This window comes from Aythya ferina (genome assembly GCF_964211825.1).
Source record: "Aythya ferina genome assembly, chromosome: 5".
Lineage (NCBI taxonomy): Eukaryota > Metazoa > Chordata > Aves > Anseriformes > Anatidae > Aythya > Aythya ferina.
The window spans coordinates 48,684,416-48,709,541 of record NC_140301.1 but is presented as its reverse complement, the minus strand read 5'-3'; the positions used below and the strand labels follow the sequence as shown (position 1 = coordinate 48,709,541).

At 42.7% G+C, this 25,126-nt stretch overlaps 1 protein-coding gene across 6 annotated transcripts in view; it reads left to right on the top strand.

The window, feature by feature from the left end:
* The first annotated feature begins 12,965 nt into the window (after positions 1 to 12,965).
* TC2N (tandem C2 domains, nuclear) overlaps positions 12,966 to 25,126 on the top strand; it is a 37,205-nt gene continuing 25,044 nt past the window's right edge. For 2 of the 6 annotated variants that reach the window (XM_084519736.1, XM_084519734.1), the window contains exon 1: positions 17,251 to 17,453. The gene's annotated coding sequence lies outside the window, so the exon portion shown is untranslated. Of the gene's footprint in view, positions 12,990 to 16,115; positions 16,198 to 17,250; positions 17,454 to 25,126 lie in introns of those variants that run through there. The other 4 variants (XM_084519733.1, XM_084519731.1, XM_084519737.1 and 1 more) reach the window with 4 other exon arrangements.

The following is a 25,126-nucleotide window of genomic DNA, read 5'->3' as shown; positions in this document are numbered from 1 at the left end:
ATAGTTTGGAAGTATAATCCTCACCTTGTTGAAGCCATTGGCAGGTCAGTGTTTTATTTTGTAAGAACAAGGGTTCCTATACTTTGTTATTAAATTTCTCTGAAGCAACTGCTTTTGCTTTTTTCCCCTACTTCTTCCTTACTGGTTTATTTGCTCTCCAGCATTGCTAGGACAAGAAACATAACCTTTGCTTGGCCTTTTTGAGGACTGAAAGTTCTTAATGCTACTTGGGAAAGGGAGTTATGTAAATTATAATGAGAATAGGCTGGAGCAGAGTAGAAGCATTATGTGAGGTCTTCATTAAAGTGGGAGTATTAAATGGGAGTCTACACAGTCAGAAAGTTATCACAACACAGGCTGCATGGCACGATCAGAAAAATGACTCTCTTGTTCCCAATAAGCTTAAAAGTTAGCCTAGGGTTGTTTTTCCTCTCCACTACTTCCACTCCAGTAGAAGTGACTGCTCTTTTTACCAGTACTTAGCTCGAAAGAAGCCTGATGCAATGGCCCACAGCAACAAAATGCTAAATTGAGTGTGCTTTAGCAGCTTCCATTCCTTAATAAAGTTTCCGCCTTGATGATGCAACATCCTGGGGTCCGGTGGCTCAGAGCTCTGTACACAGGCTGTCCTTTATTATAAAAACAGAATAGGTTGAGACTGACTTTAGTGGGCCAAGCAAGGAGCAGGAAGCCAAGGAGTTTTGTGAGAAGCCAACCTGGAGGAAATAAATGTAGAGGAAACGTGCAGAGGAACATCAGAAACAGGAAGGTGCTTCTTGAGTGCGTCCAGGCTCATCGTATGCCACCCTCTTGGAGGGGAAAATAGAGATGCCCAAGAAGGAGGAATATTATTTTATAACCACGGGCTAAAGCCATGTGTGGGTCCCATGTGAAGGAATGGAGACATGGGAAACAAGCGGGCTCTGGTGGCCCAGAAAGCAGCCGTGGGGCAGGCAGGATCTTAAGCTAGGGGCATTAAACTCTCAATGTGCTGAGGGTTTTACCAGTGCTTAAAAGCCTTTTTTCTCCTGATTTGTGTCCCTGTGTTATCACTTCTTTGTGCCCAGCGGAGGAGTCTTTTCTCCTGCCATCACATTGCCTCCTGGAGACGAAGTGCACTCCCTTAGATATCAGACAGTTCCTCACTTCTGGGCTGTTCTCCCATGGCCCCCACACACCAACCTGGTTTAACCCTAATTTAGAAACATTAAAAAAAAACAACACAGAGGAATTCTATAACAAAACACTTTGTTAAAAGAGTAAAGCATGAATGCCTGGTTTTAGCAAGGTCCAGCAAATACTCATAAAACAATATTACACTTTCTATATAAACATTCTGCGCTTTAAAAAGAAAAGTGAAAAGTCTGGAAATAAAGGAATTCAGCCACTTCTCAACCGCCATAACATCTTTCATCACTCACTATCACTCCAGCCAACTTTAACTTCGCCAAAATATATGCCAATCTCAGAATAATAAATTACTAGCAGTTTATAACATCTAAACTCTCCATTTCCTATTCAAGGGTCTGTTTTCAATAGACCATCACAGGCTCATATATTACAGCAATTCTCACCAAATAAAAATAAAAAAATAAAAATAATAAAAAGAAAAAAAATGAAAGAAATGAATATACATGTAAGGTTTTTATGGGATTAAATTTAAAAATGCAAGCTTGCAACTGCTGTATGCATACTTGTTCTCCTTGGAGGCTGGGCCACCCTACAAATAGATAGAATCCCAGCTTCAGGTCTGGAATTTTATCTGGGTGTTCCCATTACAGGATTTTCTAACATGAGGCTTGTTACCATACAGTTCACAGACAATGTTCTGGCCAACACCAGATAAGGGCACTGACCTGGGCATGGGTACGTGCAGCGCAGTGTGATGAGGCCATGGCGGAGCTGGGGAGGGACAGCTTTCTTCCTCGCCTGCCTCTTGGCCATCATATCTGTGTAAACACAGGCCCTCAGCAAAGGGATTGCCTCTCGGTACGTGTTTGTACAGCACCTATTGCCAATGCAATAATTGTAATAAAAGTAAATAAGAGCAGAAATTACAGAAATCCTTGATACAGATCACAGCGACTGGGAGGGAGAACATATTCCAAGAAAGGAGCCAAGTGATTCATGCTATTTGGGCTAAGTGCCAGGGGGAAAAGAATGGCAAGAGACAAATGATCCGGTGCTGTAGAGTTGGATGGGTCCTACCTAGCATATTTGTCTTTGAAATATTTCTAGAGGACTGGCTATTTTTTAACACAGACAACAGAATATTATTTCAGAGTTTATTATTTTAAGAGTTTGCTGGATCCCACAGAATTACTTTTCAACTTGTGCATCTCTGATAGCAATAATTTTGGTATGAATAGCTAAGCTTCCTGGAGTGCCTGGTCACCCACCGTCACCGAGGTAGCATTTGTTGCCATTCCTGTAGGGCTCTCTCTTTCTCAGCTGGGGAGCCTGCCTTCTGTTGGCCCAACCTTTACAAGAGTCAGCTTTCATTGGCTCAGAAATGTGGTATTTGCATCAGCACAACTTATTAATTCATTTCTCTCTACCTAGAACAAGCAGAGCAATAGGATCAATACAGCCTGTGGTCATTCGAGTTTTCCAATCTGGCTTATTCACAAAATTTGCTGCTGAATCTTTTCTGTAGCATGTAGCTGTATTACAACCTCATGAAAATTCCATAGTACAAAGTTGTTTCGAAAATAAAAAAAGAAATAAAAGTATGCCCTAATGTTATTTAAGCCTGAAAGGTACCATTGTTGAAATAAATCTGGATGGAAAAACCCTCAGCTGGTGTTAATTTGCATGACTGCTGCTTTTCAATGGAAGGATAAAAAGCATACTGAGGCTCTGCCCTGTGTGCGTGTAAAGCACTGTGGATGTTTCTGTATACACGAAGAATTGATGTAAGCCAAAACCAGTGATAATTTGGTCTGCGTTTGGAAGTTAAAGAGTTTTAAGGTGACATGACACAAGAAAATTGTGTTTTCATCTGACATGAGCATTTATAAGTGATTTAAACTGATCACATTCTGTTGTTTTAGGTCTTTGAACCAATTATGACTAGTTCAACCCAAAAGCAGGTGCCATGCATGAAAATTGAAGCTGATGGTTATCATTAGACCTTCTGCAGAAAGCCTGCCCAGAAAGGCAACCTGTGCTGAAGAGGCAGTACAGTAGGGAGTGTAATGATCCAAAGTACTTGTGCGGGGCTGTCTCTGACCCTGCAGTTTTTTTCCTCACCTGTTTCAGTGCAGGGTGCATCTGATGTTTGTGCACGTAGGGGGTGGCCATCTCACCTATTGCAGATTTTATTAGTTCAAGCTTCTGAGATCCCTGTAGTGATTCCCATTGGCCAAACTGATCCCTGTGTACTCAAGGAATATTGGTGAAGTCACATGAGGGAGCGTTTGGGTACCAGGCAGACACACTTTTACACTGCTAAATGAGTAACGATGCAGTAACCTTGATGTAAGAACTGAGGAATGTAGCTGGATAATAAAGGGATCTTTAGAAAACACTTCAGCAACCAAAAACTCCCCAAATATTCAATCTCCTTCAACTCCCTACAGGGTCCCAGTATTACTCATTCTCCCTTTTGAGTTTGTCCTGGACAAGTGATCTTATTATGGTCATGCACTGCAAGCACATGCTGAGTGCACCCCACCTCTGCTCTAGCACTACCTAACATTTTTCACTTTGCTTCTTGGAGACCATTTGTAGGTTCCTCGTCTCTCTTAGTCTCTGACTGACCTCTCTTGCTTTTCTCATAGCCAAGGCAAATCCTTTATTTCACTGCAAGGTTCTTGCATGCCCACAAAAAGTTCTTCAAGTGTTTTGCTGGAAACGCAGGCACTATGGTGGCCCTCCTGCTACTCCTGTACCCCTCTCTCTGCAGTGCCACCAGGCATCCTTACAGCAAAGCACTTGGCCTGATGGTTGAAAGGATTGCCCAGCCTGCTGCCAGAGCCTGGTTTCACGAAGAGGTTTTAAAAATAAACAGCGCACCCCTCCCACTCTGAAGGAACCAGCTGCTCTCTTAGGTCTTGATGAATCACTTTTCTCCTGAAATTGGGTCTGCATCATGCTGTCTTGACAGTCACACAGCTCTCTAAGAAGCCTGATAAGGCCATATTTATGCAATACATCCCTAGGATGTTCACACTCCGGATGGGGTTTTCCCTGTTTCCAAGGAGTAATTGGCCCAGAGAGAGCGCAATGTGGTCACGACTGTGCTGAAGTCAGTGATTGCTAAGCACCTCACATCAGGTCTGGATCTAGCCCAGTTTTAAGTCTTGAATCTCAGTGTCAGTGGTATAAATGTAAACAGATATGTATTACTTTGACAGTAGAGTTGAAAGATTGTTTCTAGTAAATAAATAGTAGTATGACTGCACTCTCTCTTTCTCTGTGGGAACTATCTTTGGGTACTTCAAGATTTTCTGAGACAACCTTTGGCACTTGAAGATTCTCTCTGGTATTTCAGGCCCCACACTGATGTGTTTCCATGAATGATTCCTCACCTCTAGTCTTCAAAGGCCAACCCAGACCCTTGACTCTACACATTTCTAAACTATCAATCCATGTGCAAGTCTTTGCAGAGTCATGACTCACACCTCATTCATAGAAATTGTTCCTTGAGTTATCTCTGTAGTTTGTACGGGATTACGTTGACTTCCTCAAGTCTCTGTTCATGGTGTGTGCACATGTGTTTTTCAGGACAGAAACCTCAGTCTGGAGACTGTTCATCCACAACTTGCTGCAAATGTTCTGTATTCAACAAGTGAAATCATAGCTACAAAGGTTAGTTTTGACAAAATCCTCAAAACATATGGTGGTGGGAGTTTTTCCTGTCTGCCTCTGCGTAATACAAACACAATTCAAAAGTCCAGCCCCAGAGTTCTCTAGTATGCATAATAAATCATTGTTCTTAAGAAATTTCACCCAATAAACTCATTCTGTAGATTATCTGAAATACAAACAAAGAGGTAGAAGTCATGCCAAGATTACACAGATTTGTTATTCAAATCAGTATCACCAAACCTGCATCTAGTTAATCATTTTAAAAGATTCCTTTGGACTTTGGCATCTGATGTCATCCAGGTAGTGGAGGGGGGACAGAAAAACCAGCTGCTTCCTAAAGGAGCTGCTCTACAGAGATCCTGGGACTCCTACAGCAAGCGGAAAGAGCTGCCAGCCCTAGTCAGCACCCCACGTCAGTAAATAAGGCGAAAAACTGGTAGAGATCAGTCCTTAGCTGGAGGAGAGATATCTTCATTCACTTCTTAATGATGCCAAATGGAGATTTACCTGATAACGCGTATAAAAATTCTCATTGTGTTTATATGTATACAGAAAATTTTAAGTGACATTCCCAAGCTGTGGCCAACCACATGCATACTCCCTGCAGCGAGCTCTAGCATAACCCTCTGCCATTCAGTGTGAGTTACAACAGTGTAAGTGACAGCAGTCATTCCCATAGATTAAAAAAACGAGAATTAGTGAGGGATAAAATGGCAACTGAACCAGAAAGTCAACCAAAAAAAAAAAAAGAAAAACCTTTGTCTTTAGTTAACCTTCAGTGCTTTGGTTATGATATCATTGCTGTGGACAAAAATAATGAATCAGAAACCCAAAATACCAAAAAGGAGATTATGTCTTTAGATAGATAAGCATCCAAGTAGCCTATAAACAGCTCTGGAATTAAGACATTCTACATGAAGTCTGGAAAAGGAAGAATTAACTCCTAGAAATCCAGCATCCTTGTCTCCTACCAGCATGATTAAGCAAAGATAAGCCTTACCAGTGTACAAACGTATGGCTGGCTGACATATGGACTACAGAAGAGGCAGGCATGATCAGAGACAAGGAAAGTATAAAGCAAGATCATGTAGAAGTACTAAGGAATGGTCTCAGTTTGCAGGGTTTCTGAGACAAGTCTTCTCTCTCCTGCTGTATTTGAAGCATTTTAACTTTTTTCAGACCTTTGAAAGACAGAAAACTGTTCACAGTCATTTCATTATTTATTTTTTATTTTTTTTAAATAAAAAAAAGGAAGGTAGCTTTCATTTGTTTAAATGGAGCATCGGTTTTCAAAAAAGCCATGCTGCCTGGCCAACCTGTCACCCAGTGCATGTGAGATGCACTGGGCGCTGCAAGCCTGTAAGTATAATTTAAGGTATAGCACATACAGCACCACCTTATGCCACCAGTTTCTCCTGCAAACAGTACATGTGCAGAGAGAAAGATTCACTGCTCAGCTTGACAAATGCTCCACAGAATTTCTGCTTCTGCTTTAACACTCATTTCCCTAATCCCTACTTGCAGGTTGTCCAAATTAATAAGCATATTTTGCAGTCATAATTATTTTCAAAAGAGAAATATTGTAATTTAAAATGAACAGTTTCTATGACCCTCATCCTGCCACTTTAACCTCCAGCCATTTTTTTATTTGCAGTAGAAAATGAGTTTTCAACTCTTGTTTTATGACTTGTGAACAACTTATATTGAATATGCCAGCAAGGACTATCTTAAAGCTTTTTTGTTGTTGTTGTTTAATAAATAAAAATATATATTGATAACAAAAATATAATTGAATTATGGTTTGTTTTGATCATTTCTTGGTTTAATAGAGATCACAGAGCATCATTGTAAGCGTTCTTGTCAGGATCAGCCTGGATCAGTGTAGACAGGGATTTGTGCAGTGAGCATGAGCCTATGAGCAGAATTTGGCTTAGCTCTGCAGAATAAGTTAGTCTCCTTAATAAGTACCATTAATGTAAGGTAATTTGGGCTGAACTGGTTTTCTTATACATAAATCATTAATTAGTAGCTAGTTCTGACTCCCACCTGCACTACATAGCTTGTGATTTTAGTACAAGCAAGGTTTTTCCACCTACACACTAGTCAATGACCCATGCCTAATGGATGTTTGGTGCTCGTTGGTTGGGTTTACACTTCACAGGTGGAATGTTCTTATTTCAGCAAATTGTCAGGGCAGAAGAGGCTGGATCTGGTTTGTTTTGTGGGAAGTGAATAAACTTATGTCACGCAGCTGTTCTCTCTCCTTCTCATCACACAATTCACTGCAGAGATGAGGTAGGTAATACGACATTCACTGGGTGTTTGATGTTTTACAAGGCACTCAGCTGATAAAGATCTCTATAACTGTTTTGAACTCAAATGAACTGCTGCTGCTCACTTGCAGTTTCACAAGGACACTTCAGTTCCCTTCACTGCCCTGCAAATGCATTAATTCTGCATCACGTGCTCAAGAAATACTGCGCTGAAAGGAAGCTGGCTAACATGCAAAGCGAAAGAGGCTGAGTGCAGGAGCTCTGGGCTGAAGCAATTCAACCAAGAAGCAACTGAGTCTCTAGAGCTGCTCAAAGAAATAAGAAAATGGGTCTGTGACCTGTGACCAATGCTTCCTGGATGTTCACTCCCAAGCAGGGTACCTGGTAGAAGTGGGCTGACCAGGCAAGCTGCTGAGCTGCTAGGCCTTCCACTCATCTTGATAGAAAATGGCCAGTAGGAAACAAAGCTACCTAGGCTTCGCTGTTAGAATACAGTTCTACTGACCTAATTTGAGGTTTTCAGACTTGATTCACTGCATCCTTCTCTCTCTGGATGCTTCTAGTCTGCTTTTCAAGTTGCTTTCATTATACGTGCTGTTGTTTGTCTTATCTGGGGTTGCATGTGGGACTGAATAATGTCGCTCCTTCCTCTATTTTTGCTCTTTTCACAACACAAGAATAATCTGCTCCTACAATGGCTTTGAAGATAAGGATACCTCCATTCAGCAAAAGCTCCCACAGAGGTGCAAATGAGAGCTCTGCGGCAATGGTACCTCTGGAGATGACTTGCAAGTGTGGATGGGAAAAGCAGGTTGCACTTTCTTTTCTGTCAGATCTGTCTAGCCAGCTGGTAAAGGACACTGTACTGCTGGAGAATCAGGGCTTGGCTGGGCTGTAAAACTAATATGCTGCAGGGATTTAAACTCCTGCTGCACTTCCTTAAGGGTAAGCTATGAACCATATTTCCTTGAGAAGTCCCATGGGCTGTGTTCTGTGCACCAGAGCTCCTGCCTTCTTCTCCCCACTCTGGTTTTGGTGGCACTGGTTACTCCTTGGGCCCACAGGTGTTGCTGAATGCTGTCAAACTGTCCTCCATGTCAGCCAGCGTCTAGCTATCACGACACCAGTGATGGAAAAAGTGAGTCCTGTATGGTTATTCCAGTGAGCCAGGTGGCAGCTCCACATCTCATAAAGGTGAGCCTTTTCGTACAAGTGAGCACTTCCTTGCACCAGTAACTCATTAGGACAGCATGCAGCTCATTCATTTTACTGCAAGGGTTCATAGTCTATACCCTCTTCATAAGGACTCTCCCAAATACAAGCTGATATGGTGATCTTTAACAACATTTTTTGTGCTTTAACAGCATGTTCCTGCTGTTAAATGTCTTTTTTTCTTTCTTTTTTTTTTTTTTTTTTCTCTCTAGCAAGTGTTATTTTTCTTTTCCTGGACTTTTGCACAGTTTAGTCAACATATTACAGAATGATCACCAAGGCCCCTTAAAAAAAAGTTGTGAAACACATCCTCCTTCTGTTTGCTAATAAAACTCTTTGTCAGGCATGGGATCGCTGTATCAGGTTAGCAGAGGGCAAGCAGTTTGTGGCAACCAGTGCACTGGCTGAGAAATGTTTGATTAGGTTTTCTAAGATCTTGAAGAACAAGTTCAATAAATCCTTGCTAGCTTGAATGAGTGCACCTCTCATGTCCCACCACATTTTTCATTATGTCACTTGGATACAAATGCACGTGTTTTTAATGTGAAGTTAATCCCTGAGCTGCAGTGAAATGATTAACCCTTCACCCTTGAATTCCTTGCTACCATATGATCTAGTTCTTATGGAGCTAAAAGTTAAAGCAATAGTGACAGCTGCAAATACTTGAGGCGAGTGGATATTTGTTCATTATGGAAGGATTTAGTCGTACATATATATATATATTTGTCTTGGGGAGCACAGGTAAGGAACATGGCACAGCTACTGTGTCGTGCAAATAAATCTTTGTACCTACAGCTATTACTGCTGCATCAGGATTCTTGAAAATAACCTTTCTAGAAAATACTTTGAAGAACAGACATCCTGCAGTTTGCAGCTATTAAATCTTCTGTTAAAACACAGGTTCATGACACCTGTGGCATTCAGCTCGCATGTAAGATCAAGATGTACCAAGAAGGTACAATCCACTTAAGTCTGTTCGTTACAGCAGACACTGAAGAAGCTGCATGTTCTAATCTCACTGAACGTTTATGCATAAAACCAAACACAAATTAAATACGCAGAATCCTCTGCCTTGGGGAGAGGGGTCACACAAGGATATCTTTATTCATGCACTAAAATCAGCAGTGATATGGGTGAAGGTTTTGACTGTGGCATGTTTGCTTTCCCATGGCTTGGAGCTTGCTGGGTGAGGTACAGCCATTGCTGCAAGAGGGCGTTCAAAATGACAGCCAGGGGAGGTAGGCAGCAGGTTGACTTTGCCTTATGTTGTGTAACTTAAGGGTGCTGTATATCGGTGTGCTTGTCTGGGAACATGGCTGAACTCCCTGCAGCTGGGTTAAAGCTTTAAAACTAGGGTAAAGTCTGGTGGTAACTTCTGTTTCTTTTTGTGTTATTGCTTATGTGTTTTAAGCCAGACTGTTGTTTTTCTCTTTGCCTCCCCCTGAATGATGTAGCCAAAGCCCTAGCTAGAAGGTCAGTGTGTGCTCTCACACTGAACTGAGTAATTTTAGATGTAGAAGCAGCCTTCCAATTTCTGTGGGTGACCTGTTACTGGCCTGCATTGATGTACCCTCAGACTTCCTCATTTCCATGGTGCTGGCAGGCTTTAAAATGGCATGATTTCTGGGATGGCTTTTTGCCCTCAGCCCCATTAAGTGAGGTAAATTAAGTTTGTTTTCACCTGAAAACAGATTGGAAAAATGTTTTACAACTTGTTTGTTTTACAACTTGATGCCTTTCAGGAAGGACGTTCTGTGTGCTACCCATGCTCCAGTGTGTGGGTGACACCTGGCTGGCCCCAGTACCCCAGGGAGAGGAAAATCTGCTTGTCCTCAGGCAGGCCTGTGTCATTTTTTGGGGAGAGAGGCCAGCTCTGAGGCATTGACCAGACCCCAGTGAGATGACAGTGGAAAGACGCAGGGCAAGGCAGTGGCACCTGGTCCCAAGGTCCCAGAAAAGGGAGGGGAGGCGTGGAGCTGGCAGGCATTTGGCCATCTCCTGCCCCTGGGATGCTGCCTGCTCTGCCATTTGCTTGGGCTGGCCAGTAACCAGGCGTGGAGGAGACCCGGAGGACACGGAGGGCTGCATCTCATCCCCTTTTCTACACTGAAAGAGGTGGTTTTGGACAGTGTGATAAGCCAAGAGGCCTGGAACGGTGTTTGAGGAGTCACCCCAAAGCACCCCAGGAGGTCACACATCCCAGTCTGGTGGGAGAGCACCTCCTGGGCTGAGAGGGCCTCACAAATAGCCCTGCATCAGTACTGATATTGGGAAATAGCTGCTCCTGCAAGGTTTCCACTGGCCTGGGCCAGAGAGCATTGAGAGGGATAGACTGTAGCAGTGACTGTTTCCAGCTCCCCACAGCCCCAGTTCCTGTCCTGTCCCTGTCCCCACAAAGGTGCCTGATGCGTGGGGCTGCCCCACTCCCTGCATGGGGCTGCGTGGGGACGGCCTGGCTCCCCCTCGGCCCCTGGCTGCCTGGCGGCTGCGCTCCCTGCCAGCTCCCTCCTCCTCTCCTCGCAAGCGGGGGCGTCGCAAAAATACAAATACGTACGTGCAATTAAGCACTTGCCTGCATTTGGACCTTTCTGCCCAACCCATTTCCAAGTGCAGTGCTGAAAAACCACAGGTTTCCACTTCTAGCTGGTCACAGCTATCACTCTTTGACATACTTTTGAATCGGAGGAACAAAAATAGTTCTGTGAGATCTATTATGTCTCTGGCTTGTAAAATACAATACTTTCTTACTAGGTTACACTAATATTTCGTAATTCATTCTTAATATTATTCTTCAATAAAGCTCTGCACAAACAGTCTATCCCACAGGAGGAACCTCTGCCAGATCCCAGATGTCAAACACATTTGCTTCAAATACATGAGTTCGTGACCTTTTATGTTTGTTAATGTGACGCCATGGAAATTATTTATAATAAATAAGCTTATTTCAGTGTCAGGTGCTCTGCAGAAGCTTTTTCAGTGATACAGCAGTCCTTCCTCAACAGGTCTTTCCTGTTTTGTTTTTGTTCCTTAACAATGAAGTTTTGGGAACAATTTGAAAACCTGTTATTGAACTGAGTTCAACTGCTGCATTGAGCGGTGGACAGGAAGTCAAAGATAGCTCAGACTTCAAACCTTTCCTGAAATCGGCTGCAGATAACGTTCTTCCTTTCTCTTTTATCCTTTACCCTGAAAAATTCAGTTTCCAAAGAACAGACTGTATAGACCCAAACAATTGCTAAATATATTGGCTTAAAGCACCAAATCTACTATGAAACTATTAGGACTGTTTGGATTCAAATGGCAGATTGAAGAGATTTTTGCATGTAAGATGTTCATTTTAAAGCTGAGGTAGTACCATCCACCCATAGCTTTCAGGTGCAAGAGCTCTAGAAAATATCTGGTGGTGTCAGAGTGTTAATAATGTAATTCTGTTATCTTTTTTCAGCAGATGTGACAATGTCCTCACAAACCTGTGTGGGACCATTTCCTCTATGAAGAGCAGCTGGCTCTTAATGAAGCCAGACAAGAATAGGACGCAACTGGAGAACACTCACAGGAACATGCCTTGGCTCTGCTTTGTTCTATTGTCAGCTGTACATTAAGGTTTATAAAGTCTCCTGAGTTTATTGGATTCATCATCTTGGATTCCTAGACAGTAGCAACAGCAAGAAATGTCTCCTGAGAAGGAAACCAAACCTTTTGCTCCTGCATAAACGTGCAGTCCTCTTTGTCACTGCAGGCTGAAGCTGATGGCACAAAAACTCCAGTTCAGATCTAGTACAGACCCCTTCCATCAGCGGTTAGCCAGCCAGGAACCTCACCTTGCTTTGTGCTAGTTTTGGGCTGACGGCCATTTATGACATGAAGACTGCCAAGTTATGACATGAAGACTGCTGAGAAGCAATTGTTGCAGCCTGCACAGATGCCACAGCCAAACATCTGAGGGACTGTCTGTGGAGAGACAGGGCCAAAGTGTTCTGGTGCATGAAGGATGAGCCCACCTCAGACTTATTTTCCAAACATATTAATGACATGTTTGTGCACAAGAAAAATCTGCCTTATAGCATGAGGCAAGATAAACCAGGCCAGCAAATCTCTTTTCAAATCCACAGTACATCAAATCTAAATGAGAGAAAGACGCGGCTCAATTTGGACAACTAAATATCTTCATGTAATTTTTCCTGTAGGCATCCTAGCAACACTTTCAAAAGATGCTGGACATGCTGCAATAAAACTGTTCTTCTATACAGCACTGTGGGAGGAAGCAACTGGCTGCAATCTCAGATGGTGGACAGAATTACAATGGGTTATGTCAGGAAAGCATGACATTGAACATACATTTGAAAAAAGGAGAATACAAAAAACAATAGTCACCGACTGAATTATAGCAGCTTTCTGTAACGAAGTGTGTGGACCCCACCCAGCATCTGTGGTAGAGGAGGGAAGGTGTCAGTTAAACTCAAAGGTTGTAACGGGAATGGAAAAAGCCAGTCTCCAGCTGAGAGTAGGACAGGGAGGATGAGAAATACAGTTTCATGTTTCTCCCAGCAAAACCTCAGGGGATAAAGATTACTGCTGCAAAAACTTCCATGGTAGTAAAAGTCTCTGGCTGCAGAAGTTGTTTATAACAAAGGTGTATTAACCACTTAAAGACTGCAGCTGAAAAGAAGGACTCTGACATTTCACTGAAATGTGAGTTGCAAAATCTTTTTTTTTTTTTTTTCCTCTCTCACAAATCCTCTGCATATGAAAACTTCATTTAGTGGCTACACAGGGAGCTTGGCTGTGAGACACTGTATGCTGTGTACTGGACTTGTCTTGATAACGCCCTACTTTTATGTCCGGACAGCTGAGCTCATCACTTGGGTATTACTGTATACACTACATTTTAAATCCAATCATAAGTACATCATACATCATGTTAATTTCTGAAAATACTTTGGACACAGTAGAGTTAGATGCTTACTTGCTCTAAAGGACTCTCAACTGCATAATTGCATTTGATATGTCTCAAACTAGGCATGAACTATTAAGCAATAATGTTTTCCACAGACATGCACTTTTCTGCTTGAAAGCTTTCAGTGTGCTCTGGGCAACCATGATGTGCAAACTTGGAACTGCTTGAGATTTAAAATCAAAGTTGGCATGACTCAGAAAGTATGCACAAGTGGTGGAATCTGGTTTCTGATGCAGAGGATCACTAGGGAGAGTTTATCAGGTTTGACTGATGCAAATTGGCAGCCTTTGTGAGCATTCCTGCTTACAAACTTGTTCACTGGCATACTTGTGCAAAGCAAAGAAAAAGGGTTATAGTCTGTTTGTAAGCTTTTACATAGAGAATTACTCAAGAACACTTGTGTTGGTATTTACACGTGGGATTTTTATTGTTTCAGGTCTACTTCCAAAAGGTATGAGGGCCAAGGAGGAAAGGAGGATAAAATGCTCTCCTGCCTGTAGCTCCTTTCTGTGGTCTTCTGTTCTGGCTTTACTCTTTCACCAAGAAAAAAACAAAACAAAACAAAAAGTTGTAATTCAATAGCATAAAACAGACTCAGCAACAAGTGAAAAGTGTGCTGTGCAGAGGTTCAAAACAGATGGGAAGGGCCTTGCTGGAGAATATGAGAGGAGAAGTGTAGGCCAGACTAATAAATTCTCCCTGCTGGCTCTGCCAGTGCTGCTCAAGTATCTCACCCCGGCACTTCTGGAGCTCAGAGCACTGTGGTTTGGCTCAGCCAGCCCAAACCTGCCCAAATTATTTGTTTAATCTTAGCACCAGGGTGTCCTGGCTGGAGGCAGCATGAGAGGGCAAGAGCAGCTGCAGAGCCCGCTGAAACTAGAAAGGATGAATGGTTGCAGTGATGGTCTTGGGATGGGCATGGAAGAGAGAGGCCGAGAGCAGGTATCAGTAAAGTATGAGAACACCACCAGGTTTCTCAAGTGAACTTTAGTTACAGAAAAATTCACAATCACTCAAGCAGAGCATGGGGCACTGAATATGCTGGCAGAAGGCAGGCAAGAAAAGAGGAGTGTATCTGCAGTTGGCAGAGAGGTCTAGGCAGCAAAGAACAGAGGTAAATGGGTTTCGTTGCTGATCTTCATGCTTAATTTGATTGGGACAAAAATCCTCTAAGGGAGATGGGAGTTATAGTTCCCATCCCAGCTAAAAAAATAGTAATAAAAAAATAGCACAATAATGTTCTGTCCCTCCATGCAAAATAGGTCAGCCACATCCCTCGCCATGTGCAGCTGAACTTTGTGTTTATTGAAACAAACTGTCCAATTTTCAAGCAGCTGAAAGGAGAATGGAAGGTGTGTCCCAAACCATCAAAAAAAAAAAAAAAAAAAAAAACAAACAGGAATGTGAGAAGAAGCCCCCGCAAATTATGGAGGATGACCCTTCCTGTGCCTTGAGAAAGAAGGAAGGTAGACTTGCAATTTTTTTTCCCCCTATAACTTCCTTGTCAGAAATACCCTTTATTATGTCCCTTCCTTCATCAGAGACGTGATCTGCATTCCTGAAGGCTGGCTGCTCCCACGCTGCCAACTCCAGCAGCTGGAGAGTCACTCAGGCAGGACTGGAAATCGCTGGAGAGCCTGAAAAACCCTTGAGCTTGAAAACGTTCACGTAATCTGATAGTGGCGAGCTGCATACAGGGACTGTATCAGTAGTTAAACAACATGCTTTTATGAACAGTGGAAGAAAGTTGTTCACGTAATTCATTCACGTAGGTGAATTCAATGAGATGCCTTGAAATGTGTGCTTAATGTGTGCCTCAAAGAACTCAGATAATTTTGGAAGTTTACCAGGTTACTTGAATTGCTTTATAGGAGTGACCACACATAATCTCATCAGCTCCCTTAACAGGAATCAGAACCACTCTGCTATGTGATATCCCAGTGCGGTACTGCTGGCTCTGTACAGAGACTAACAGAGACTCTTTGTTAGTTCAAATATTCTGAGCCTGTGCTTTTGGCCAAGGCTCTCTCCTCACAGTGACTCTGGGGTGTGAAGTAGTTGTGTTATGCTGCATGATGACAGGCACAAAACTCTTAGTTAGCATCAGGTCCGTGGTGCTGTTAAATTGAAAATAAAAACATGTCATTGTAGAAAAACTGCACTCTTGGTGGATGGGGAATCCGTAAAAGGCTGGAGTTCAAGAGCAGTTAGGATGACCTGACTTGAAATTGTAAAGCACCTTGAAGCATGCAAAATTTCCTGGAAGAAAAACACCTTTTTTTTTTTTTTTTTCTTTTTTTCCCTACAAATGCAGCCCCACTTCCTGCTCTTACCTGCCTCGAGAGGAGAGGCCAGGCAAAACCACCTGGAGACTCACACAACCTTTGCAGTGAGATCTTTGCACCATAAATTCCTGGGGACATTTCTGAGGCAACCCACCGCGTGTGAGCAGTCAGCTGCCCTGCAGGCTGGGGCAGGGGCTTTCCCTCACATGCTTGCGTAAAGCCTAACTTGACAGGGATCGGCATCCCAGCTGGAAATACCATTTGCTAGAAGAATATAATAATAAAAAATGACTTTTCTCGCTGAAGCATAGGCCCGATAGTGCTATACCGAGGCGAAGGACAGCGTTGGCACTGCCTTTGCCAGCGTATCGGGCACGGGCACCTGGCGGACGCTCGGGCAGAAACCCGGCCGGCTGAGGCGGGGAGCGGTCGGAGGGGAACTCCCGTCCGCGACACGGGAGCGCCCCGGGACAGCACCGGGACGGCCGCGAGGGCCGGGGCGGGGAGCGGGGAACGGGGAGCGGGGAGCGGGGAGCGGGGAGCGGGGAGCGGGGGCCGCCCCCTGCAGGCTGGGCCGCAGCCACCGCCCGGCCTCGGAGAAGGCGGCGCAGGCAGCGCGGCGGCAGGTGCGGGCTGGGCGCGGGGAGCCCGGCGGGAGGTGAGCGCCGGGGAGCGGAGAGGGGAGGAAAGGGGAGAGGGACCGGCTGGGGGCACGGCGAGGAGGCAGGGGGTCCCGGCGGGCTGTGGGTTATTTTTCTTGCTCCTCCGAAGCGTCCCGTTGGGCTCTGTAGCCCCAGGGGAACCGCTGCAGCGGGGGCATCCCGGTGCAGATCGAGGCCGTCTCGGGGTGTGCGTGGGGATAGATGGATAGTTAAATGTGAATAGGATGTTTCAATGTGAATACGCAAGTGATGGTTTTGCAATCTGTAAATTACTGTTTTCTCGCTATGTAGATAACTCCTGGGAAACAAAAACAACATAATGATAGGTTTTGTAAAACTGATATATTTCACCTGCGTACTGATAGTTTTGTTGAATGGGACAGCATATTTTAAAAGTCGGAATTCTTCAAGGATCTGAGCGTATCGATCTATGTTTTTTTCCATGTAGGCTAAAAGTTACCAGAGTAATTCAACTTGCAGAACACTAATGCTTAAAGGTGATATTACTGGGCAATTCATGTTACAGGTGATGCTGCACGTCTCTAATGCCTTGCAGGCTCACTAGCATATCAGTGGGGTTTTTGGCATGAAGACCTTTCAGCCTCTGCATTTGGCTTGTTTATGAGTGTGAACTTGACAACGTGCTTCCAAGCTCTGGCTTGGGTCTATATTTTCCAAGAAGCATCAGACCTTGAGAAATGGAGGCAGGTAGAAAAACGGTAACCATATTCAGCTGTTACAGAATTAAACCTTCATATAAAAAAAAATTATACTTAAAACAACCTCAAGCTGGTATTACTATAAGAAAATGCCCTTGTACAATCAAAATATTCTGTGTGAATTAACATCTAAGCTGTTATACCAGGCGAGAAATAAACTAACTAGATCACCTTCTGCAGGAGTGCTCTAGGTAACTGGAGATACAGTTTAGCCAAAGCTCAAATGGAGATCATATTAAAGTAAGCTGGTCTTGTAACTTTCCTTCAGTGTGGAAGCATGCCAAGTGTTACATGTGATGCATTTCTCTAGATAAGAATAGAAAGGTAGATATCATGGCCATTCCTTCAGTTTACACTTCCAGTCAGTGCAGTTGTGATTGTGCAGAAAGGGAACGAGATCTCAACAGCAGTTCACTGGGACAGAACTGGGAAGCACTTCGCTTCTAAATGATCCTATGGGCACCTGCTCCTCAAGGCTAGACCCTTACAGTCCTAATCCTCACTTGCTGATCTGCGCAGCTCAGGTTTTTCTGGTAAGATTTGCTAAATGCATTGAGGTCTGCTTCTTGATGTGGCTTAAGTTTTGACAGTGTTAGTTAGGTGCCTAATCTGTTCTGGTATCCACAAGTGAGTGAGGTGTTTCTTGACAAGTTGCTCTTGGAGAGATCAATTATCTTTGAATTATACCTAGATGATCAGGACTCAGTGAAAATACATGCAGGGAGTATGGGAGTGTACTGCTATGCCTGTCCCTCCTTGCTTCTTATTCAATAGGTTTTGTCTAGAACTGTTACCTAGCCATGAAGAGCAAAGTACTGAATTTCTGTCATTTCTCAAGTTAGTGCTAGAGCCATAAACTTGCAGGTTGTTTGGGTCTGGTGGTCTCTGACTCCTCACTTATAAAACTGTTTCGCCTTGCTTTCAGGGCAGAAATATTCATTAGGTGAGCTGTGATCCTGTAACTCACTGGACAGGCTATGAATTCAGGAGTGGGGAAGTTTGATTTCTAGTCATTTTTCCATCTGTATGTTGAATATTAAAAAAATATTTGTGGAATACATGTGGTTAAGGAATATTGAATTTCAAGATAATATGTATTTTTATTAAAGTGTGTCTTGATTTTTGTAAATACATGTAAAAATTACACCTACTAAGAATGCTGTACCTAAAGGCATGTTGGACTCCACAGAAGTCCTGTTAGTTACACTGTCCTTTCCTACACTTAATTTGGGTGATGAACCCCCAAGTGATTAAATCTTCTTTCTTGCTATGCAGTGGAAAGAGTGAACATAGGTGGAATTGTTCAGTCAGTCGTGTATAAGCTATTCATTTATTATTCATTTATTATTTATTATACAAGCTCAGACTCTGATCTCATTTTCTTTCCCCTAATCATGAGGCTCAATCACCTCACTTGTTTGTTCTGTCACTTGTTTCCTACCAGCTGATTTTGATTTTCACTTAGCCTTTGTTCTTCTTAGTCATAGGTGTTTCATTTTCAATTTACGTTACCCCAGAGTAGCAGGTCAGCTCTGGAGGGGACTGTCCCTCTCTGGCTCCCTGTTTTCCCAACAGTGCACTGTTGCCCCACCTTTGAATAGTCAACTGCGGGAAAACTTTTTTTTTTTTTTTTTTTTTGTAAGCATATTTATATATTTCGATAGTTTATTTTTCCATCTAATCAGTGAACTGGGCCAACTCATCATGCAGCTGCATGTTTACTCGATCCAACATGAATGGTTGTTGGCACAGGAGAGCAGCACTGTCCCTCTTGGTAGCAGCCAGCAGCCCCCTTGCTCTCACCATGCCTGGTAGGCAGAGCCCAGAGGGCCTGAATTAGAAGGGCAGCTTCCAGCCAGGCTTTTGCTGACTTAGGCCTTCTTGGTCTTCATGTGAATCCTACCTGCTTTGCCTTATATCAGAAGTATCTCCTGACTTTGGTGGAAATATTTATTAAATTTATTTGCTTGGTAAAAATATTGTTGACCTCATTCAGCTAATTTTGTGTGGTATTTATACAAGCCTACTGCTTCTCTGCTCAGACTTTTAATTTTGTAAGAAAACTACTTTGTTTGCTTTGAATTGGTACTTCTGAGATATCTTAAGTCTGGTAAATATTCTCTCACCGATCTAAGTAGGACAACACCCAATCTCTGTCAGCAGAGAGCTTAAGATCTCATCTCTTTAAAGTGAAAAGCAGAGTGGACTTTGACTTCAGGTAGGAAAGACAGAGTTTGGGCAAACCTGTGTTGTCATTCCGGTGAGTAATACCGTTTGGTCTTCTGAAGAATTTCTTGCTCAGAGAAAAAGTTCTGTAGATCGTCTCTTGCAGATAAGACGAATTTTCTGAAGAGCTTCATCCAGGAAGAGGTTTGAATCCTGGATTTGATTTCAACTCATCTGTATTACATCACATCCATTAATCATGTTAATACATCAAGCCATGAAGAATTTACAAGGGCACTTCTCTTAAGCTTAGTATGAATGAATGTTTGCTTGCCTGTCATCACAGCTGAAGTTTACACTAATGCAGTGCCAGGAAAAAAAAAAAAAGTCAGAAATTTGATGCTTGTGCTTCCTGCAAGTTGTACCCCAAACTTGTTTTGAAGCTTTGTGTCTCTGTGACTTAATAGCTACACTTAAACTGGAAGGAACAGATAATCAGATAATTAGGCCTCAAACTAACCCTTTTGGTGTCTGGGGAATTCTTGTGGTCATTGCATTGAGGTTTGGATCTAGCCCTAAAAGCAAGATCTGGAAAGGTGGCATTGCCAATTAGAACAGCTTTGAAGCCCAAGAAAGCAATGCAGGAGGACTATACCCCAGTGGCCTCAAAGCCTGTTAGGCACTTAAATTAATTTGGCACCTCAGCCTGGGAGTCTGTGAAATAGGCTTGTACAGTGTGCTCCAGCATGGGGAAGCGCATGCCTTGCTCCCCACCTGGCTCTGCAAGGCGGAGGGAGGCATGGCTGACCCTGATGGCCTATAGGCCCAGTGTGCTCAGGGTACATGCACATGCATAGCTCCACAGCTTCATCCGAACTGTGAAGAGAAAGCTGCTGGTCACCAGAGCACTGGGGGTGCTTCTTCCCATGTGCAGAAGTTCAACCTTTCACTCCTACAAAGTGCCCCTGTATCTCCACGCCAAGGGGGCAGAGGTGGCCCTTTCCACCCTGTTTGTGGAAGCTGGGCCAGCGTGCACAGCACGGGGTGGTTCATGTGGCCATAAGATATCCAAACCCTCAGCCAGGGCTTGGCAGGGGCAGGGGGGTAGGACAGAAGGGGACTGAGGCGGGCTCCCTTGGCAAAATTCATACAGGAAGTCTACTTTGTGGACATCTGGTGAAGGAAGTGCCTGCTGTACAGCAGAGAGGAGGGGTAGCCAGAAGGAGGTTTTACAAGTAGCTCGACCTAGCAGTGCTGCTGTGGCTAGTGATGAACCGAGACAAAAACAAACACCATGTCCCATTTTGGAGAGATTTGTAAATTTAAGAAGGGCACTCAAGAAGGTTCTCAAGGCCAGTTTTAGTTCCCAGTAGAGGAAAATCCAAACATGTTTGTTGTTGGTTTTTGTTTGTTTGTTTGTTTTAACTTATTTTTTTTTAAATGAGTTTGAGGCCTTTAGATAGAGGCCTTTTAATCATCAGTTCAGGTTCTCTTTTTGGCAGTAATTGGAAGGAAACAAAAAATCTTCCTTCACTAAACTTTGACCAAACCCGGAACATCTTCAGAATCATCCTGGATTTATTCAGCTTAGTGGTATGTTTATTTTCAGATCTAGTTTCACCAATGTGTGAAATCATAGGTCAAAATCTCTTGTGAAGGGTGTTTTTTTAAATTCAACAGGATAATAAAAAAAAAGTACATTCTCGGTGTAGCCATTGCTCACTTTGTTTTAAGCAATTCTGTCTGGAGAGGGGAGAAGGGGAATGGTAAATTCATGGTGCCAGCTTCTGCTTGCAGCACCAGGCGGAGCCCCACTGCCTTGCCCTGTAGTAATAGCAGCATCTGGCCAATAATCAGTATGTTAGGTGCTCCCGTAAGTTGGGATGGTTATGATTTCTGCTGATTTCTTCCAATGTCTGTGTAAAATTCTTTTTAAATACCTCCTTTATGCAGTGTCTGGTTACCACTCATCTACTTGGGCAGCTGCCAGCAACTCCATTCTGTTCACATCTCTGAAAGGAGCTGCTGGGGCTGTTAAAAGGGATTGTGGGCCCCTGGTCTGGGTGGGTTTAAAGCAAAAAATAATAAACAGTTAGACCTTATAAAGATGGGATCCTCCTGGACTTCTATTTTTAAGTGTGTTTAGGCAGTGTCCTGAGCTCAGTGCACATGTCCTGTAGAGCTATACTCCCAGTCTGGTTTGGATTTGAATTAATTAAGATCAGTTCCAGTTTCCTGTTCTTGAGTCATTTATTTAATCTTCTTTCATGTATGATATGTACTGGAGTCACCTCTTTCCTTTCTTAATCCCAGCCATAGTCTTTTAACCTTGATTTATAGAATTACATATTTCCTTCCTCTCACTGGTGTTTTAACCGGTTATAGAATGTTACCAGAAGCTGAATAGAGAATATTCATTATATGGAAACTCTGTAATTTGCAGTTCTTGTTTTCATCATTAAACAGAATGATAATTTTATGCAAAATAACTATTATATAATTAATGTAAAATAACTAACAAGAAACTGCTTCACCAAAAACTAAATGTGTGTGTGCAAGTATATATAAAGAAATGCTCCATATTGACTCTTGTAGGTCACCAGAGTTCCTTTAAAATAGTATTAGTGGTAATGAAACTGTACTTTTCCATGCAAGACTGTTTGGGTTTTTATGTATTCTTTTTTTTTTTTTTTCCATGTATACAAGAAGAACTATTTTTCATGAGCTGTCTGGATATTATATGCCTGTCCATGTGTTTTCTGTGTGGCTCCATGGTCATGGCACTTGGCTGAGGGTTTCTGGATGCCATTCAGTGTTGCATTGCGCTCAAAGCTAGACACATTTAGTCTTTCTAGGGAACCCCAGTGCACAGACAGATGCTTTTGTCTAAATACCACCTTCTTGGCTGCCCTGTTGAAAAATTCATCCAGATGTTTCCAGTTCTTTGGTATCAGGGCTATAGAGGGACTGCTATTGGTTCTATTTTTATTGCTTGCCGGCTTTACTGCAGAAGGAGAAAATATTGGATTAAAAGCTGACACAGAATACATAAAGAAAGTCTTAAGTATTAAGTTAGATTATAAAGTAACCGCCAGTGATAGTCATGATTTTTTTCCTAATCTGCTTAGAGCAAAGGACTTATCTTATGTTGAATTCTTTCCATGTTCTCATCAGAGGCCAAGTTTTTTTTACAGAGATTTCAGTCTCTAAGTTTTCTTCTCTGGTGTCCTGACTTCAACTCTTGCTTTGCTGTTTTCCATCTGAATCCAAAATGATCTGCAGTCCAACATAACGGATTTATTCCTTTGTGTTTACTGCCCCAATACATACCATATTGTACATCCTTGTCCAAGTCAGTGAATTTATCTACAGTTCACAGAAACAGTGTTGTCAGTACAGTAATTGGATGAATTGGTTCCTTGCCTAATGCAGCATTAGGAAGAAATACTATCTCTATCAACTTTTACAGCCCAGTGCATAGGGGATTCAGCATATTAAAATCCCAAGTTTTAAGCTTTGTCATGGGATAGATTTATAATGTTCTCTTCTTAATTCAAACATAAATCTCACATGAGAAAAATTGGCTCAGATTTATGAAAAATGTACTTTTGGCCCTTGTAAATGATATTATTAATCTTCTGCATACTGGGGCAAACTTGGATTATGTCTGCATTTAAGAGCTGCAGGTGCAAGGCTATAGTGCTAAGAGTTGGGTGTCCCTGGGGGGCATGTCAGAAGAACGACTTCTGATCGTCTGCTTCTGCCAGAGCTTGTTCTCCTTCTCCAAGGGGTGCCTGAAGAGCAGAGGCAGTTGTTCCTGTAGCACAATAGCTCAGACTTACACCTGCTCAGATTTATTTTTCTTCAGGGAAGTAGGCAATAGCAATTATTTCTACTTTGTGACTTTCGGTTTGGTGGTCTGTCTGGTCTGTGGATGTGATGAAGGCTTTTTGGCCTTCTCCAGTCTGGAGCCCTGGGAAGAAGCAGCTGCTGAGCTCAAGGAGACCACAACTAGATTGCACAAGTGCTCTTTGCACAGGGTTCAGCTCAGGGCCTTGAGGAAGGGAGGCATGCATTAGATCATCTTCATCAGGTCAGAGAAGTTGGAGGGAGAAGGAGACTTGCATAGTCTTTCACAACCGTACATAGGAAGACGTGGCTGTTCCAGGCAAAGCTTCTGACCCAGTTCCTTTGCAGCTAAACCTTCTCAGCATGAGAACATATAAAACAGCTAGTGAGATGCCAGTAAGCTCTGCTTTTTCCATTACGACAAAGGCTCAGCTAAGAATTGACTTCTAAGGTGGTGTTCTTGCCTCAGGAGAAGCCTGTTACGGGTGTATAGGTAATATTTTTGTATAGCTGTCATGTCCTGACTGCTAGTGGTGAAGTATTGAGGACTCCTGCTGATTGTAAGGGTTTTACACATTACATGTAAGTGTTATCTCTAGGAGAGTCCAGCAGACTATTTTCTATGTGAATGCTGTGGCAGGCATCAGGGGATGCTCCCTGCAATCTCCTGTCCTCCTCCGTTCTCCACTTGCTCAGAATCCAGTCAGGAGGATGCAGAGTCACAGGGGGACTGGTCACAGTTTGGGATCTCAGTGCAGTGCTGTGGGAATGAGAGCAATTTTCTCCTTGCAAGTGTTATTTAAAGACAACATTCTCACCTTAGGTTGTCATGTGATGTTGTTGAATCTGAGGTGTATAGTTCAACTGTAGTATCAGCATGGAAAAAGGTTGGAGAAGTGGGATAATATATTGAGAAGAACTGTACAAATCAGATTTGGATGGTGTAAAACATACAGCCTTAAATATGTCCACATAGTTTTGTCCATTTAGCTTACTGAGGAGAAATATAAGAGGTTAGATTTCAATCTTTTAAAGCCTAAGGGGAAAAAAAGACATACTACTGATAATTGTCTTTCCAAACATAAAAACTGCAACAACTAAAAAAAACTCACTGGAAAAAATTACATTGGCTGAAATATTAACAGTAAAGATGACCAGCTATTAGAGTGTCCTGTGAAATGAAAATCAAACATCTTCCTGCTCAGGTTGCTCAATGTAGTGCTGGGGAAAGTGGCTGAAATCCAGTGGTGTCAATGCTTCAGGAGGTGGGAACAAAGGAGTGTAACTGTCCTTCTGCTCTCAAAAAGTAAGATTCTGTTTGAGAAACCATAAGCTGATGAAAGGAATTTGCAACAAAAGATGTGCTGGTTTGGCCTGCTGGCCCATTTAGTTCTGTTTTTTGTTTCTGCAATCAGCTGGAAAATGTAAAGCCCACAAGGAAAATGTAAATGCTCCCCCCCCCCCCCCCAAAAAAAAAAAAAAAAAAAAGAAAAAAAGCTCCCCAGAGGGCAGTTGTGCCCCCATTTGCCCAAGTGGGAAGGTGCTTCCTGTGCCTAGGCAGTTGGTGGTTTATTTGCATCATGGAGCACAACACTTTTCCCAACAACTTTTTACTGTGTTACTTCTGTTACCACATTTAGTTGTGTAACTGTGTAAAAATGCTCCTAGGCTCTTTGCCCCAGGAAAGCTGTGCAACAGTCCATCATAAAATCCACATTATCTAAACTGGACAAATGATGCATAGTCTATTTTTCTTTCAGTTTTATATGTACAGTTACACTTTTTCTTTCTTTATTTGCTGCATTAGAAATGTTTTCCATCTCTTTATTGTGTTTATATCAAGTTGTTTGCAAGTTGTCTCTCATGAACATGTTTTTCTGCTTGCCTTTCAAAACCCTTTCCATAACTTCTCTTTTTCTGTGGTGTTATTTCAGCATCTCCCTTGTGATCCACTGCTTTTGTAGTGAAATCCCTTTCTATTTCCAGGCACAAAAGAAAGGGAAGTCTGTCACATTTTCTTTATTCTATTCTGCTTTCCAAGAAAATAATCCGTCTGCAAATTCCGAGTTTTCATGCTTTCCCTTAGGTTCCAGGTACCAGTGGAGGAGAAGGTTTTATGTACACACACCCACCAGTTACTGCAGATACCACTGTTGTGGGGTTTTCCCAAACCAGGCATAGATAAATAGGA